We start from the raw sequence: 16,952 nt of genomic DNA on the forward strand, positions 1-16,952 counted from the left end.
CAACAACAACAACCGCACAAACCAAGTCCATTTACACTAGGCCAGATCTGCTTAAACCTAAACAGCCACGCAGCTAGCAGGGCACCATCGTCTAGCCACCACCTCTCCCCTAAACACCAGGCCAGACCGCATCTCCTGCCGGAATACAGCCGCAGCCACGACCCGCGCCACCCCTAACAACAAATTAGCAATTTGGAAATGCCAGTTGATATGTCCATTTTATATAGTATTTTACCCCCGTCCCTTGGTCATAATTAGTAGTGTTTTTGGCTCTTTAGAGCCACTTTTGTTACTAATATGTGTTTTCTAGTGTTTTCGTGGTTTTGGTTGAGTTTTGTAGGGAATTGCACCTTTGGAGCATTTTCCCGGGATTTTATGAAGCAACTACGAGCATTGGAGGAGCACGACCGTCGTTGAAGCCCAAGGCCGGCTAGATCCATCGAGCCGGTGATTAAGGGCTCGGTATCTGAAATACCGAGGTTTGGACCGAGTACTCAAGACCCGAAGAGGAGATCCGGATTGGGCCGAGGAGTCGAGCCCAATCGGAAGTCCAAAGCCTCGAGGAGCCACAAGGGCCCGATCGGGCAAGGCAACGCAGCACCAAGCCTCGAGTGCTAGGCGCGCCCGATCGTGCGAGGCCTAGCACGATCGGGCGAGGTGCGCAGCAAAGGGCATCGAGCAAAAGGCGCGCCCGATCGGGCGGCCCTTAGCCCGATCGGGCGCGTGTTTCTGGGGAGCTGAGTTGTTGAGGCACTTAGTTTCTAATTAGGATCGTTAATTATTTTCGTTTAAGTACGTTTTAGGATTGTAATTTATTGCTCACTCTTTCCTTTTACTTTCTCTCTCTACTTAATATTTTCTCTCTCTAGACTTTTCTCTCTACCTTACTCTTGTTCTTGACTACTTTGTAATTCCGCCGTCTTTGGTACGGTTTCTATTTCAATTAATTTCAGTAATTTCTTCCTTTCAATTCCTTATGACTTGTTTTATTACTTTGCTTGCTTTAGATTTAATTATGTCCGAGTAGTTTAATTCTAGGGTTTATGGGGATCCATAATTAATATGAAGGGATAATTTGTTATTGTTGATTATTGATATTTCATGATAATTTCTTATTGAATTGTTTTAATTCTTTGCAATTGGATTATGAATCGAGCAGATGTAATTTGATTGTGAATGTTTAGCAATATTGAATTGATGAATCGAGCAGATGTTAATTTAATGTTAAAGGCTATTTTCAATAGGAACTTAGATCTAGTAAATTGCGAGAGCCAGTTAGATCTATGTTGGTTAATAAATTGCGAGAGCCTGTTAATCATGTTATCCGTGCAATGTTAATTAATTGATTGTTATGTTTTATCCCGGAATATTAATTATTGGTGAACCTATGATCCTAGGCCTTCTTATTATCGACTTTTTCTCTAAACTTAATCTCCGTAGTATAATTTCATATTAAACACAATAAATTGGTTACCTTAATAATTTAGATTATATTAATTAATTAGGAGTAGAAAGACCAGTTTCCCTGTGAATCTACTTCCCTATCTACTTTAGTTAGAGGACTTAGGTATTACTTTTGATTAGGGGATACGACTTTACCCTGCCAAAATTTGGCGCCGTTGCCGGGGAAACGGTTTTATTTTTATTTCTAATTGTTTTTGTAGTCTAGATTATTTTCTTTTTGCCTCAAAGGACATTAGTTCTTTGAGGTAGTTCTAATATCTGTCTTTTTAGTTCTTTGTTTATGCCCAGGTGTTCCAGATCAGGTTACATTCCATTCGATCCTGAGTTCGAGCGCTCTTTTCATAGACAGAAGAATTTTTATAGGCAGATTCTGGCAGGTTCTGGGAGTAACGATATTCCTAGAAATCCATTACCTAATTCTAGTGATTCGGAGCAGTCATCTGATTCAGAACTAGAGATGGGTACACCACCACCACCTCCACCTCGCAAGCTCAGTGATTATTCGCAGCCGTCCCTGACGGATTTTCCACATCTTTCTCCTACACCTGATCTCGAGGGAGTCCAGTTTGAGATAAAGCCCCAATTTATAACGATGATAGAAAGAAAGCAGTTCAGTGGAGCTAAGGGTGAAGATCCTAATCTTCACATTGCAGATTTCTGTCAATACTGCAACACTATTAGGCAGAATGGGGTAACGCAGGACCAAATCAGGGAGATTCTTTTTCCCTTTTCTTTATGTGGAAAAGCTAAATTGTGGTTTAATGGTTTGAATAGAGTTGCACTTGGTATTACTAACTGGGAGACACTTGCTTTGAATTTTTATAATAAATATTACCCTGCAGAGAAAACAGCTTTACTGAGAAGCGCCATTCAAAACTTTGCCCAGGAGCCAGATGAAGCATTATATGAGGCTTGGGAAAGATTCAAGGATCTGCAGAGGGAGTGTCCCCACCATAACTTGGCAAAGTGGCAGTTAATTCAAGCTTTCTACAATGGATTAGGGAATGCATCAAGGACAATTTTAGACTCCGCAGCTAGCGGTAGATTTATGAATCTTAATGTTGATGATGCAGGTCAGGTTATCGAAGATATGGCAATACACAATTCCCAATATGGGAATACTAGAGGTTATGCAAATAAGGGCAAGCACCATGTTGATTCAGTAACCCTTATGCAAGCCCAGCTTACATCAATTTGCCAGAAATTAGATAATCTTAGTACTACTATTCCTAATTCTGTTGCTAATGTTTCTGCTGTTACTAACAATGCTAACGATGCTTTATGTGAAAATTGTGGAAGTGTAGGTCATTATGAACAAGATTGCAGGAGTTCAATGGAGCAAATTAATGCTTTCCAAACTTACAAGCAAAATAACCCATACTCCAACACCTACAATCCTGGCTACCGGAACCATCCCTACCTATCTTACTGTAGCACCAATGTTCAAAATCCTCCACCTCCACAACAACCACAACAAGCACCCCCTCCACAGCAAAAATATTACCACCCTCATGCTAACCAAAAAGCCCCAGCACAAACCCCTACTACATCTTCTGACCCTGCTTTGTCAGAAATTAGAGCAATGCTGACCAGTATGCAAAAGCATATGGAGAGTAGAGACCAACAAATTGACTCTATTATAGCCCATAATAAAGTCATGGACACCCAAATTGCCCAATTGTCCTCTACCCTTCAATCTCGCCAGCAGGGAGCCCTACCAGCGCAGGGAATTCAACCTACGGAACATGCGAATGCAATTACCCTAAGGAGTGGTTCACACTACGATGGGCCCCAAATGCCCAAAGAGGATGAACCTGATTTAATTAATATTGCTAATCCTGATTCCGTTGTACCAAATGCCCCTGCAGGGCTCCAGGGTAAAATTGTTAATACTAATATTTCTGATGATTCATTGCAGGGTACAACCTCAGGGAAGGATGCACCCCAGGAGAAGAGTAGGGAAGCACCACCAGTTATCAAGCTACCATTCCCCAACCGTCACTTGAAGACTAAGTTGGATAAGCAGTTTGGTAAGTTTTTGGAGGTAGTAAAAAATTTGCAGGTAACAGTTCCTTTCACAGAACTTATTACTCAGGTTCCTGCATATGCTAAATTCATGAAAGATATTTTGACTAGGAAATGGGCCTTTAATGAAGTAGAAACTGTAGCATTCACTGAGGAATGTAGTGCACTTTTACAAAATAAATCCCCTCCTAAATTAAAGGATCCCGGTAGTTTTTCTATCCCTTGTCATATTGGAAATGTCTTCATTGATAAAGCATTATGTGATCTAGGTGCTTCTGTTAGTGTGATGCCATCGTCTGTATGTTCTAAATTGAATATGGGTGATTTAAAAGTTACTAATATAACTTTGCAAATGGCAGATCATTCTGTTAAATACCCCTTAGGTATTTTAGAGGATGTACTTGTTAGAGTTGGTAAATTTTTTATCCCTGTTGATTTTGTTGTTTTGGACATGGCTGAGGATACGCAAATTCCCATTATATTAGGTAGGCCTTTTCTCCATACTGCAGGAGCCATTATTGATGTCAAAAATGGTAAACTAACCCTTTCTGTTGGCGATGATAATATCACTTTTAACTTAGGGAAAGTTTTAAAAGGTCCTATGCTTGAAGAAAATTGTTATTTAATTGATGTGCTTGATGTAATGGATGATATTTGTGAGGAAAGCTTACCACAGGTTCTTGCAAGGGACTCCTTGGAGGAAATTCTTTGTGGAAATTTGTCTGCAGGTGACATGAGCATATGGAGCAAGGAGGTGGATGACATAGAAAGAGCTCTTGCCACCAAGGAATTTGATGCTAATGATTGTGTGGAAGTAGTAAATTTGGTTCAGGAATCAAAACCTGCAGAGGTGAAGAAACCTGAACTAAAACCTCTCCCTTCTCATTTAAAATATGTTTTTCTTGATGAGCAGGAATTGTACCCTGTGATGATTAGTACTGCACTTGATGACCCACAAACTTCCCAACTTCTAGAGGTTCTCAGAACCCACAAAAGGGCAATAGCGTACAGTATTGATGATCTCAAGGGTATAAGCCCAGATTTTTGTATGCACAGGATACACTTAGAGGACAACTACAAGCCCTGCATTCAACCCCAGAGGAGGTTGAATCCCAATATGCAAGAGGTAGTCAAGAAAGAGGTTATGAAATTACTTGATGCAGGTATTATCTATCCTATTTCTGACTCTAAATGGGTAAGTCCTGTTCAGGTGGTTCCTAAGAAGGGTGGGATGACTGTTATAAAAAATGATAAAAATGAATTAATTCCCACTAGAACAGTTACAGGGTGGCGTATGTGTATTGATTATCGTAGATTAAATATCGCCACTAAAAAGGACCACTTCCCTCTCCCCTTTATTGATCAAATGCTTGAGAGGTTAGCGAATCATAAGTTCTTTTGCTATTTGGAAGGGTATTCGGGATTTTTCCAAATCCCGATCCACCCTGACGATCAGGAAAAGACTACATTTACATGCCCTTATGGCACTTTTGCATATCGTAGAATGCCTTTTGGTTTATGTAATGCACCTGCTACTTTTCAACGTTGCATGATGAGCATATTTTCTGAGTTCATAGAGTCTATCATGGAAGTCTTTATGGATGATTTTAGTGTTTATGGTTCTTCATTTGATGCACGCTTAATTAACCTTGCTAAAATCTTGAAAAGATGTGAAGAATGCAACTTGGTTTTAAATTGGGAGAAGTGTCACTTTATGGTGACAGAGGGAGTAGTCCTTGGTCACATTGTATCTGATAAGGGCATCCAGGTAGACAAAGCTAAGATTTCAGTGATTGAGCAATTACCTCCCCCAGTTAATGTTAAGGGAGTTAGGAGTTTCTTGGGTCATGCGGGGTTTTATCGCCGTTTTATCAAAGATTTTTCTAAAATTGCTAAACCACTAACTCAGCTTTTGCTTAAGGATGCCCCTTTTGTTTTTACTGACGAGTGTCTTGAGGCTTTTGATAGGATTAAGCAGGCTTTGATATCGGCACCCATCATATGTGCACCCGATTGGAATCTTCCATTCGAAATCATGTGTGATGCAAGTGACTTCGCTCTAGGAGCCGTGCTTGGACAAAGGAAGGACAAGGTTTTGCATGCTATTTATTATGCAAGCAAAACTTTGGATGAGGCCCAAGTCAATTATGCCACCACGGAAAAGGAGTTTCTTGCTGTTATATATGCTTTAGAAAAATTTAGATCATATCTTGTTGGTTCTAAAGTCATTGTTTTTACTGACCATGCAGCTTTGAAATACCTAATAGCTAAGGCGGAATCCAAGCCAAGGCTACTCCGATGAGTTCTTTTGCTCCAAGATTTCAATATTGAGATAAAGGATAAAAAGGGAGCAGAGAACGTAGTGGCAGACCACTTGTCACGAATCAGGTATGATAAGGGTAAGGATTCTCTTCCTATAGATGATTCATTCCCTGATGACAACCTGTATGCAGTAGTAGAGCATCACCCTTGGTATGCGGACTTTGCTAATTATTTAGTGGGTGGTACTCTACCTCCTGACTTGTCCTACCAACAGAAAAAGAAATTCCTTTCTGATGTTAAACATTATTTTTGGGATGATCCTTTTTTGTTTCGTGAGTGTGCAGATGGATTATTTCGCAGGTGTGTTCCCGAATGGGAGGTTCACGGCGTTCTTACAAGTTGTCACACTTCACCCTATGGTGGACATCACGGCCCCACTAAAACGGTGGCTAAGATTAATGAGTCAGGCTTCTTTTGGCCTACCATGTTTAAAGATGCTAACACTTTTGTGCAGGCTTGTGACTCTTGCCAGAGGACTGGGATTCTTGAAGTGGAAATATTTGATGTTTGGGGTATCGATTATATGGGGCCGTTCCCATCTTCCAATGGGAATTGTTACATACTTGTAGCCGTAGATTATGTGTCCAAGTGGGTAGAAGCCATAGCCTCACCAACAAACGATTCTAAGGTAGTCATCAAGCTATTTAAAAAGATCATACTTCCCAGGTTTGGTGTTCCACAGGCTATTATTAGTGATGGGGGTACCCACTTCCATGAAAGACAATTGGATAACCTACTTAGGAAGTATGGTGTGTATCATAGAACCGGGCTTAGTTACCATCCCCAAACTAGTGGTCAAGTTGAGGTCTCTAATAGGGAAATCAAGGCGATCTTAGAAAAGGTTGTAGCCAAGTCTAGGAAGGATTGGAGTTTTAAGCTTGATGACACACTTTGGGCATACCGAACAGCATTTAAGACACCGATTGGTACTTCACCTTATAGACTAGTTTATGGTAAGTCATGTCATCTTCCCGTAGAGTTGGAGTACAAAGCTTTTTGGGCAATCAAAGAGCTTAATATGGATTCTAAGGCCGCGGGTAAGAAGAGACTTCTCCAACTCAATGAGTTGGATGAGTTTAGATTGGCAGCATATGATAGTGCACGGATCTACAAGGAGAAGACCAAGAAGTGGCATGACAAGAGGATCCTACCAAAAGAGTTTGCACCGGGTGATAAGGTTCTTCTCTTTAACTCTAGATTAAAGATTTTTCCAGGAAAGTTGAAGTCTAGATGGTCCGGTCCCTTCACTGTCACAAAGGTGAACAAGTTTGGTTCGGTGGAGTTGGTGAATGATAAAGGCGAAGAGTTCAAGGTTAACGGCCAAAGGTTGAAGGTGTATCACGAAGGTGCTACCATTAGAGATGTGGAGGAGACTCTCCTAACTCCACTTCCAAAATGAGCTCAAAGGTGGTAAGAGGGTCGTGCGGGACCTAGATAAACCAGCGCTTTGCGGGAGGCAACCCGTATTTCTTGCTTTCTAGACTAGTTCCTTTTCTCTTATTTTTATTTTTATTAGAGAGCTGAGGAGAGTGATATTTTACCATTTATAAGTGTTGTTGTACAGGTATGAATTTGACAGGTAAAAAGACTTAGAAAAATTTGAAGAAGAAAAGAAATCGGAGAAAGCATGAACTCCAGGGCTTGGTACGGGCCCGATCGGGCAAGGCTCGCCCGATCGGGCGCGCAAGTGAAGCTGAGAAATCGAGAAAAATTCGCCCGATCGGGCGCGCAAGCATAGTTGTTTTCGGGGATAATTTCGCCCGATCTTGCCCGATTGGGCGCATTTTTGTGGAAAATCGAGTGAAGGAAAAGAAATGCCGGGCGAAGCTCGCCCGATCGGGCGAGAAATTTGGCAAAAATTAAGTTCGTGTTCGCGCCCGATCGGGCGAGCTCTGCAGTTTGGGATTTCTGGAAATTCGCCCGATCGGGCGCGCCATCAGTCACGGATCCCTTTATTTTCTTTCCTCTTCTTTCTTTCCTCACTTTCTCCTTATTTCATCTTTTTCATCTCACTTTCTCTCTCTAAAACCTCCATTTTCAAACCTTCAACTCATACTTCAATCCTAGATCCTCTCCAATTCTTCCATCCAAACTCAAAAATTCTTACATTTTCCAACTCCTCTCATCTCCCTCTACAATCTGCACTAAGTTTTCATCACTTTCTCTCAATTCCCACTCAAACCCTAAGAGAGAGAAAGCTTCAATTCCTACCAATTTACAAAGAAAATGGCATCAAAAAGGTCTAGAATGCAAAGGGGTGAAGGATCGAGGCAACAAGCACCTAGTATTGACCCGGAGTTGCAAATTCCGGGGTGGGAGAGAGTGGTCATCACCACCCAAGAGCAAAAGCAAAGGATGCTCAACCTCATCTCACGGCAGGTAATTCCTACCCGCTTTATTCATCACCCAACACTCTCTAGACTAGGAATTGATAAGCATGTTGAAAAATTATTCAAGGGAATTGGCATGAGTGGTTTGTTCAAATTACACTATGACACTTATGATTATTTGACTTTAGAATTCATTTCTAGTTTTAATGTCATAAAATCAAATGCTTTAATCTCTCATGTTCAATTTCGATTGTTTAATAATGATATTAGATTGTCTTTGAAAGATTTTGGAAAATTGTTTGATTTGAAAGCCGATAGACCAATTGAACCACCCCAAGACAACATTACCTTTGTCTACCATGCTTTAACGGGGAATCCTAACTTGAACCTCCAACATGCCAAGGGCACTTGGATTCAACATCCCGTGCCAAAACTTTGGTAACGGTTTGTTGGCCTCACCATCTTTGGGAGGCATGAACCCGCAAATGTGAGGAAGGATGAACTAGACCTATTAGGGTCTTACATGATCCCTAGGAGTGACAAGCTAAACATAGTTCATAGGATGGCCCAACACTTCCAAAGGGTGGCCAACGCGGCCGAATCGGGTAGGTCTAGGGTCCCAATTTATTTTGGTGGGTTAGTAACCCACATAGCGGTCAAACACCTTGGTTGGACCCCTAGCGGTGATGGTAAGGTAGCCAGCCCAACCTTAATGGACGCACCCTACTTAGGAGGCCTTAATTGGATAAATGTGATAGGGGGTGAGACTTGGTGGGTGATTCATAGGGAGTCGGGTAGAAGGGACAATGCTTTCACCTTGCCTAACCCGGCCATGACCAAATTTGAGAAGGGTCTTCCCTCCTATACCTTTGAATTAGGAGACCAAGGAGAGGCCCAACCACACCACCAAGCACCTCCCTCACCACCACAACATTTTCACCAACCATCATCCCAACACTACACACATAACATTCCCACTTCCTCAACCAACTACAACATCGACCCTAACGCCCCATATGACTTTTCGGCTTTTAGAAGCCAATTGGACCGGATAGAGAGTGGGCAAGGGAGGATGGAGGGTATGGTTAGGAACTTGGACACTAGGGTAGGAGCCCTAGATTTTAGGGTTGGGGTGGTGGAGAGGAACCTAGGGCGGGGTTTATACCCCATGTACGATGATTATGCCCGTCGGGGGGCTATTCCCCCCGAATCACTTGTTCCCGATTGGTTCCAATATCCCCAAGGGGGATACACGGACCCAAGTGCCTACAGTACCTATGTGGACTATTCATCGGTCCATGGATATGGGACCGATGCTCCTTTTGGTGGGCTTGGGGGGAATGTAGACCCTAACTATTTTGCAGGTGGTTCGGGTTATGGAGGTGGTGGTTCGAGCCATGGAGGGGCCGGTCCTAGTCATGGTGGTAGCAGCTATTCGAGGATGGATGAGGATGAGGATGAGGAGTAGGTTACACTCCCAAGTCAATGAGGGCATTGCTTGATTTGGCTTGGGGGGTATCTTTTGCTTGGTAACTCTCTTTCCTTTCTCTCTATTTACTTTCTTTCTAGTGTAGTTTTTATTTGCTTTCTAGTTTAGTTTTATTGCTTTCCTTATATGAAAAACACAAAAAAATTAAAAAAATCAAAAATCAAAAAAATACGAACCAATGAATTGTAAATCATGCTTCCCTGTGCCCCATACTTGAGAAAAAATTGTTTTGATTCTTGGTATTTGATTTTGAACATTGTGGATTTGTTGATCATGATTTGAAGTTTAATTACTTGGATTACTAAACTTGCGTCAATTTTGTCCAACTACTTGTGAATATAGTGCTTGACTAGTTGATTTGGTTAGGAATGTGTGATTAGTTCCTGGTATGTCAATGAATTTGAGTATTGGTTTGCAACTATGAGTAGTGTTTCATGACTCAATATTATGCACATGTGGAGGACGAAGGCATTTGTTCTTTTAGGTAGCCTTCAGATTTATTTAGATACATTTGTTCCCTTCTTGCTACCCATGTTGTTGCCTTGACTTTTTGTTGTTTATAGCCACATTACAAGCCATGTTTGCCCCATTGGTTACTAGTCCCAAGCTTGGCTTGGGGGAGCTATTAGTGAGTGAGGTGAGGCAGTTTGTAGTGTGCACATTATTTGCAAAATTTGGGTGGGTTTGAGAAGTTATTTGTTCTTGATCATATTTTTGTTTTGATGAGTTTAATAGTGTATATATTTGAAAAAAATAAAAGTGTGATGAAAAAGAAAAAAAAAAGTGTTTGATGTTCAAATGGTCTAAGTGAAGGTTTATCAAAATAAAAAAGAAAAGTTGAGTTTCATTGTAAATATTTGAGTTTGAGTTCAAAGTTTGTTTGTTCACCCAAGTTCTTTATTATCATATTTTTAGGGGTGAAATTTTGTAAGTATTGGGTTTGATTTTTATGATTGGAATATATTTGGTGGATTTGTGTTGGAGTTAGTTATGTTGGAGATGTGTATGATCATTATTTTTGATCATGGGTTTATTAGGATATGGCTCCCTTTTAGCATAGCTTTTCTCTCACATTTTCCCAAATTTATCCTACCCTTTTACCCTAGCCTTACATTACAAGCTTTAAAAGACCTTTTGACCTTGTGCATAGAGTTGTGTAAATGTGAAAGTGTTGTTTATCAATGCAAGTTATGACTTGACATATTCCGAGTCGACTATTAGGTTGAGTGTATGTCTTTTTAAACACACGAGTGTGTGAGTTTGGGAGGGCATTGTTCACATAAAGGGGTTGGGACGGAGAGCGATCGAGTACATCTTTTACTCGCCACATAAATGAGAGTTGAGTGTGTGAGCACTAGTCTTGAATTCTATATGCTCTTGTGGTTTGCTCTACTTGACAATTGTTGGGGAGGAAGGGTGATTAGATGAATAGGATTGGTTGATTTTGAAGCATGTTCACTTGATTTGCCTTGAATCGTTTGTGCTTGATTTTTATATTGGGGTGAGGCATGTTTTATTGTTCATTGAGGAGCTCTTTGCTTAGGGACAAGCAGAGGTTTGGCTTGGGGAAGTTTGATATGTCCATTTTATATAGAATTTTACCCCCGTCCCTTGGTCATAATTAGTAGTGTTTTTGGCTCTTTAGAGCCACTTTTGTTACTAATATGTGTTTTCTAGTGTTTTCGTGGTTTTGGTTGAGTTTTGTAGGGAATTGCACCTTTGGAGCATTTTCCCGGGATTTTATGAAGCAACTACGAGCATTGGAGGAGCACGACCGTCGTTGAAGCCCAAGGCCGGCTAGATCCATCGAGCCGGTGATTAAGGGCTCGGTATCTGAAATACCGAGGTTTGGACCGAGTACTCAAGACCCGAAGAGGAGATCCGGATTGGGCCGAGGAGTCGAGCCCAATCGGAAGTCCAAAGCCTCGAGGAGCCACAAGGGCCCGATCGGGCAAGGCAACGCAGCACCAAGCCTCGAGTGCTAGGCGCGCCCGATCGTGCGAGGCCTAGCACGATCGGGCGAGGTGCGCAGCAAAGGGCATCGAGCAAAAGGCGCGCCCGATCGGGCGGCCCTTAGCCCGATCGGGCGCGTGATCCTGGGGAGCTGAGTTGTTGAGGCACTCAGTTTCTAATTAGGATCGTTAATTATTTTCGTTTAAGTACGTTTTAGGATTGTAATTTATTGCTCACTCTTTCCTTTTACTTTCTCTCTCTACTTAATATTTTCTCTCTCTAGACTTTTCTCTCTACCTTACTCTTGTTCTTGACTACTTTGTAATTCCGCCGTCTTTGGTACGATTTCTATTTCAATTAATTTCAGTAATTTCTTCCTTTCAATTCCTTATGACTTGTTTTATTACTTTGCTTGCTTTAGATTTAATTATGTCCGAGTAGTTTAATTCTAGGGTTTATGGGGATCCATAATTAATATGAAGGGATAATTTGTTATTGTTGATTATTGATATTTCATGATAATTTCTTATTGAATTGTTTTAATTCTTTGCAATTGGATTATGAATCGAGCAGATGTAATTTGATTGTGAATGTTTAGCAATATTGAATTGATGAATCGAGCAGATGTTAATTTAATGTTAAAGGCTATTTTCAATAGGAACTTAGATCTAGTAAATTGCGAGAGCCTGTTAGATCTATGTTGGTTAATAAATTGCGAGAGCCTGTTAATCATGTTATCCGTGCAATGTTAATTAATTGATTGTTATGTTTTATCCCGGAATATTAATTATTGGTGAACCTATGACCCTAGGCCTTCTTATTATCGACTTTTTCTCTAAACTTAATCTCCGTAGTATAATTTCATATTAAACACAATAAATTGGTTACCTTAATAATTTAGATTATATTAATTAATTAGGAGTAGAAAGACCAGTTTTCCTGTGGATTCGACCCTACTTCCCTATCTACTTTAGTTAGAGGACTTAGGTATTACTTTTGATTAGGGGATACGACTTTACCCTGCCACCAGTTCACACCACACACCACCTCCAACCACCAATTTTGCAAATCGAAAATCGCACCACCATCCACGCCACCTCTACGACCCGCTGCAAATTACACAATTTGATGAAATTACCCAGCAATAAGGAGGAGCAGAGGAGAGAGAAAGAGAAGAGAGGAAGAAGTACCTAGTAAAAAGGAGGAGCAGAAGAGAAAGAAAGAAAAAGGAAGAGAAGAAGGTTGTGCCGCACAAACTGTTGGGTGCGGGTGGACGCACCCAATAGTTTGCGATTAAAATTATATTCACTCCCCACTCAAACATTTCACTGAGACCCTATTCACTCCACCTTAATTTATTTTTGCCAAACTAAATTATTTTTACTGATTCTCTAATATATTTCTTCTTTTAAGTTATTAATTTTTACTGAATTAAAATTAATTTTACTAAACTAAAATTAGTTTTACTAAATAATCCGTATTATTTTTTTAAAGTAAATTGAACAGGGCCTAACGTCACTTTATGTAACACCCCAATAATTCTCTCTTAAAACCTATAAATACCCTGAACAAAATCCAAGAGAGTTACTGGCGTGCTACCGCCACGTGTTCAAACGTTAAGGCTATATCAAATATTAGCAGCGGAAAAACTAAATCAGTTATAAATAAGTTTCAAAACCAACAAATAAAACCAAATTAAGTGATACAAGCTGGAACCATTAAGGCCCTTATTCAAAACCCAACAAAAGTAGTAAATAAATAAAACCAGAGTTTAAATAAATTCAAACTTATGAAAAGAAATAAACTGCGAACAATAACCAACTCTCCACTCAAAATCCCACCACCTGGATGCAAGTCCAAACTATGTAAACACCTGTGATGAGTCTACTCCCCAATATTACAAGTGTAAAGATTGGATCATTACATGATCATTGAAAGGCGAAGGCCATGACCCAAGAAAGACACACAAAAGCACGCAATCAGCAAAGCTGAGTACATACAAGCTACGAAAAATAATAAGAAATTCCTAGCATGCTACTAACAATCAATCATTAAATACAATTAATAATAAACTCAAACACATGACTCAACTGTTTACATTACTAAGACTCCACTAATTAATAATAGGTAAATCACTTCATTTTATTCATTGGATTAAGCAATAGACAAGGTTGTCCCATGCTCCATTTGGAACATCAATAAAAGAAACCCCATGCCTCCTTTCAGAAACATCAATAAACATCCAACGACCACGGACGCGACTCCGTGACCGTAGCTAGTATGAGATCTCATCTAACTCCTAGTTTTGAAAAGTATTTGAAATAAGAGACTCGTAGATCAGACGGCCTCGAGAAAAGTGCACGGCTAATACCCCGTGTACCGTAACCCCTGATTGTCATTACTCTAGATGTGCACCAATCCAGAGTTTTATTGCTCATCCATCTTGCACTTTACGTGATTTACAAGTTTAGACTTGGTGATGACTCATATGCAAGCAATACAATCAATCCAATATCCATTCAATTAAGTACACCAAATTTCCAATTCAATTCTTGATTAATTAGTGACAAGCAATGTTCATTATTGGTTCCTTTAACTACCTCGGTGTATAAACACCTTGAGTGCATAAGGCACCCCCAAAACCTTAACCTCGTCTCATAAGACTTGAATTCTTCCTTTACTCATTCTATTTCAATAATCATGAATGAGTAATAAATAAATCATTCCACATATTCACATACCTTTGCCTCTAAGCGCATCTTGAAAAGTTAATGTATAAATAATATTTGCAAAGTAGAATAGTGCACATCATACGGAAATCGCAATGTATAACCAAACAATCATTCTCAGTCTTCTCTATACATGATACTAAGTTCGCAATATATCCCTAAACATGTTTCTAAAGGCAAGGGTTCGCAACTCGTACGTACCTTGAATATACGAGTTGGTATGCCCCTTTACTATCTAGAAATCACCTTCTATAAAGTCCTCCCCTAAACAAAACAACAATAATTTAATAAATACCCAAGCAATTAAATTTACAGCAATACTAACTACTTAAAAACCTTCAAAATCCAATTAAACAACACTTTAAAACCTTCCCTTTAGTTAAAATTAAAGGCTTATATATAGTTCTTTAAATTTTCTTCATAAAAACCTTAAAATATACTCTTATACATGAAATTACAGCAAGTTTAAAGTTTAATAAAAATCTGAAAATTATTTAAAAACCCCTAATAATCTCCCTTTTTAATGGGTGATTAAATCCTCTTTATAAAACATCAAAAGTAGTACTTAGAAACTATTTCCAGCACTTTAGATTAATTAAAAACCCTTCAGAACTTTATCAACACATCATTTTTATACTCAATTAAAAGTCTCCTAGGAAATAATCACTTCCTAAAAAACAACCAACAATTAATATTACTAACCCAAGTAATTTCCAACAATATAATATGATGAAAAACCTCTTAAAACTTCCATAAAAACATATATTTATGCTTAATTAACTTTAAACATAATTAATTTTATTAATCAAACTCAAGGATAAAATTTTAAGCATAAAAAAACTTCGTTAAAAATCAAAAACTACCCCAAAATCATATTTAGAGGCTGAATTTGGCCACGAGAGGGTGGTTGTAATACCCCGTATTTTTTAAACGTATTTTCTAATTAGTATTCTCTTAAAAAGGGTATTTTAGTAATTTATTTTACTATTTGAATTTTGGAGCCAAAATGATATTTGAATTTCGGCACCAAAAGTATTTTAAAAACTCAATTATTATTTTTGGATTTTGGATAAGATTTATTATCCATTTATTTTATTTTAAAAGCTAGATTATTTATATATATGTCGGATATTTTAACTAATCAAAATTATATTTTTATTATTTAATTAGGAGGGCAGAATTTCCTAAATAATTAAATAGTGAATAATTGGTATTTTCCTAATTAATTATTTTATACAAAATATATTATTTACACAATCATTTTTAATCCTTAAAATCTAGCAAATATTTCCCTAAAACTATAAGTGGAGGTCCGAAAATATGAGCATAGATATGCTCAATATTTTCGGCCACCATATGCTAAATTTGGGTTAATTATTTTGTTAGTTTTGTATTTTGATTATCTTCCTCAAAAACCTTATTTCCTTAATTCCTATTTTCCATCTTACAAAGATTTGATCATCTTATTTTCCTACCTTTTATTTTTCTTGATTATTCCCCAAGTAATCTTCCTTGCCATATTATTTTTCATGACAACATACCTTCCATATTTTTGTTATACACAATCATCTTAATATCAAAAGTTTCCATATTTCTTTATTCACTTCTCCAAGTAATTCCTTAATACTTTTTACTATAATTCTTCCCACATTCTCTTGCCATAATTCTTGCATGAGCTAGCCTATAAATATCCCTTCATACCTCTCATATTCTTCACACCAAAACTCAATTCTCTTCTTCTCTCTTCTTCTTCTTTTCCCTAAATCTTTTCATACTTTTCTTCTCCTCTTTTCATACAAATATTATCCCGTATACCTTTGAAGCCAATTTTCGGGTACTTTTGGTCAGTTTTTGGGGTATTGATGTTTTACAGAAGATTGTTCCTCTCGAAAAATCCTTGAGGCTAGGCTCAATAATCACCCAATTCGGAGTTATATTGAAGGAGTTATGACCTCTGCAAGTTTTGCCTATTCTTTCCAACGAAAATTCAATTCTCTTTAATCCTATCCTTTTATTTTCTTCATGGTTAGTTTTCTAAAATACAAATACCTATTTCAAAGCTATAATTTTATATTAAAGTATTATTTTAAAAGAGTTTTATAGCCCATGCACATTAGATTTGAGTTTATGTTGTGATAACCTTATGGTTATATTATTTGCAAGGTGTATTCGTGATTGAATTTTGAAAGTGCGAAGTGTTGATTGATATTCGGAATCAAGGTTCTTGAGGTTCTTTTTGTGTGGTTTTTCTAGCAAGGATCAAAGTACGTTTAGGTGGCTAGATACCTTTGAAAGTGATTGGTTGAATAACATGTTTTACATGATTTGATTGGTGATTGAATTAAATTGATTTGAATTTTGATTTTGAAATAAATTATGTTTGAAGGTATTGATTTTAATACAAGTATTTTGAATAATTGATTTTTAAATCATGTTTTGAATGGTTTGGATTACTTATCGTGTTTAAAAAAAAGGAATTGATTTTAAAAGGTTTGTTGAATTAAATAAAGGTTTTTCAAGGAAGAGTTGTTGATTTTGAAAAGCTATTAATTAATATGAGATTTTATTCTCAAGTATTTATTTACAAGGTTTGCTTTAAAAGCATGTGGAATTAATAAAAAGGGTTTTGAATTATATTGG

The 16,952-nt window shown here is 38.3% G+C and overlaps 1 non-coding gene across 1 annotated transcript; it reads right to left on the reverse strand.

The window, feature by feature from the left end:
- Positions 1-2,317: 2,317 nt before the first annotated feature.
- On the reverse strand, positions 2,318-2,424 carry LOC145569762 (small nucleolar RNA R71). The gene has a single exon (XR_014096295.1). It is a non-coding gene; the product is annotated as a small nucleolar RNA R71 (small nucleolar RNA).
- Between the last annotated feature and the right edge of the window lie 14,528 nt (positions 2,425-16,952).

Source organism: Chenopodium album, chromosome 11 (genome assembly GCF_948465745.1).
Source record: "Chenopodium album chromosome 11, dcCheAlbu1.1, whole genome shotgun sequence".
NCBI lineage: Eukaryota > Viridiplantae > Streptophyta > Magnoliopsida > Caryophyllales > Amaranthaceae > Chenopodium > Chenopodium album.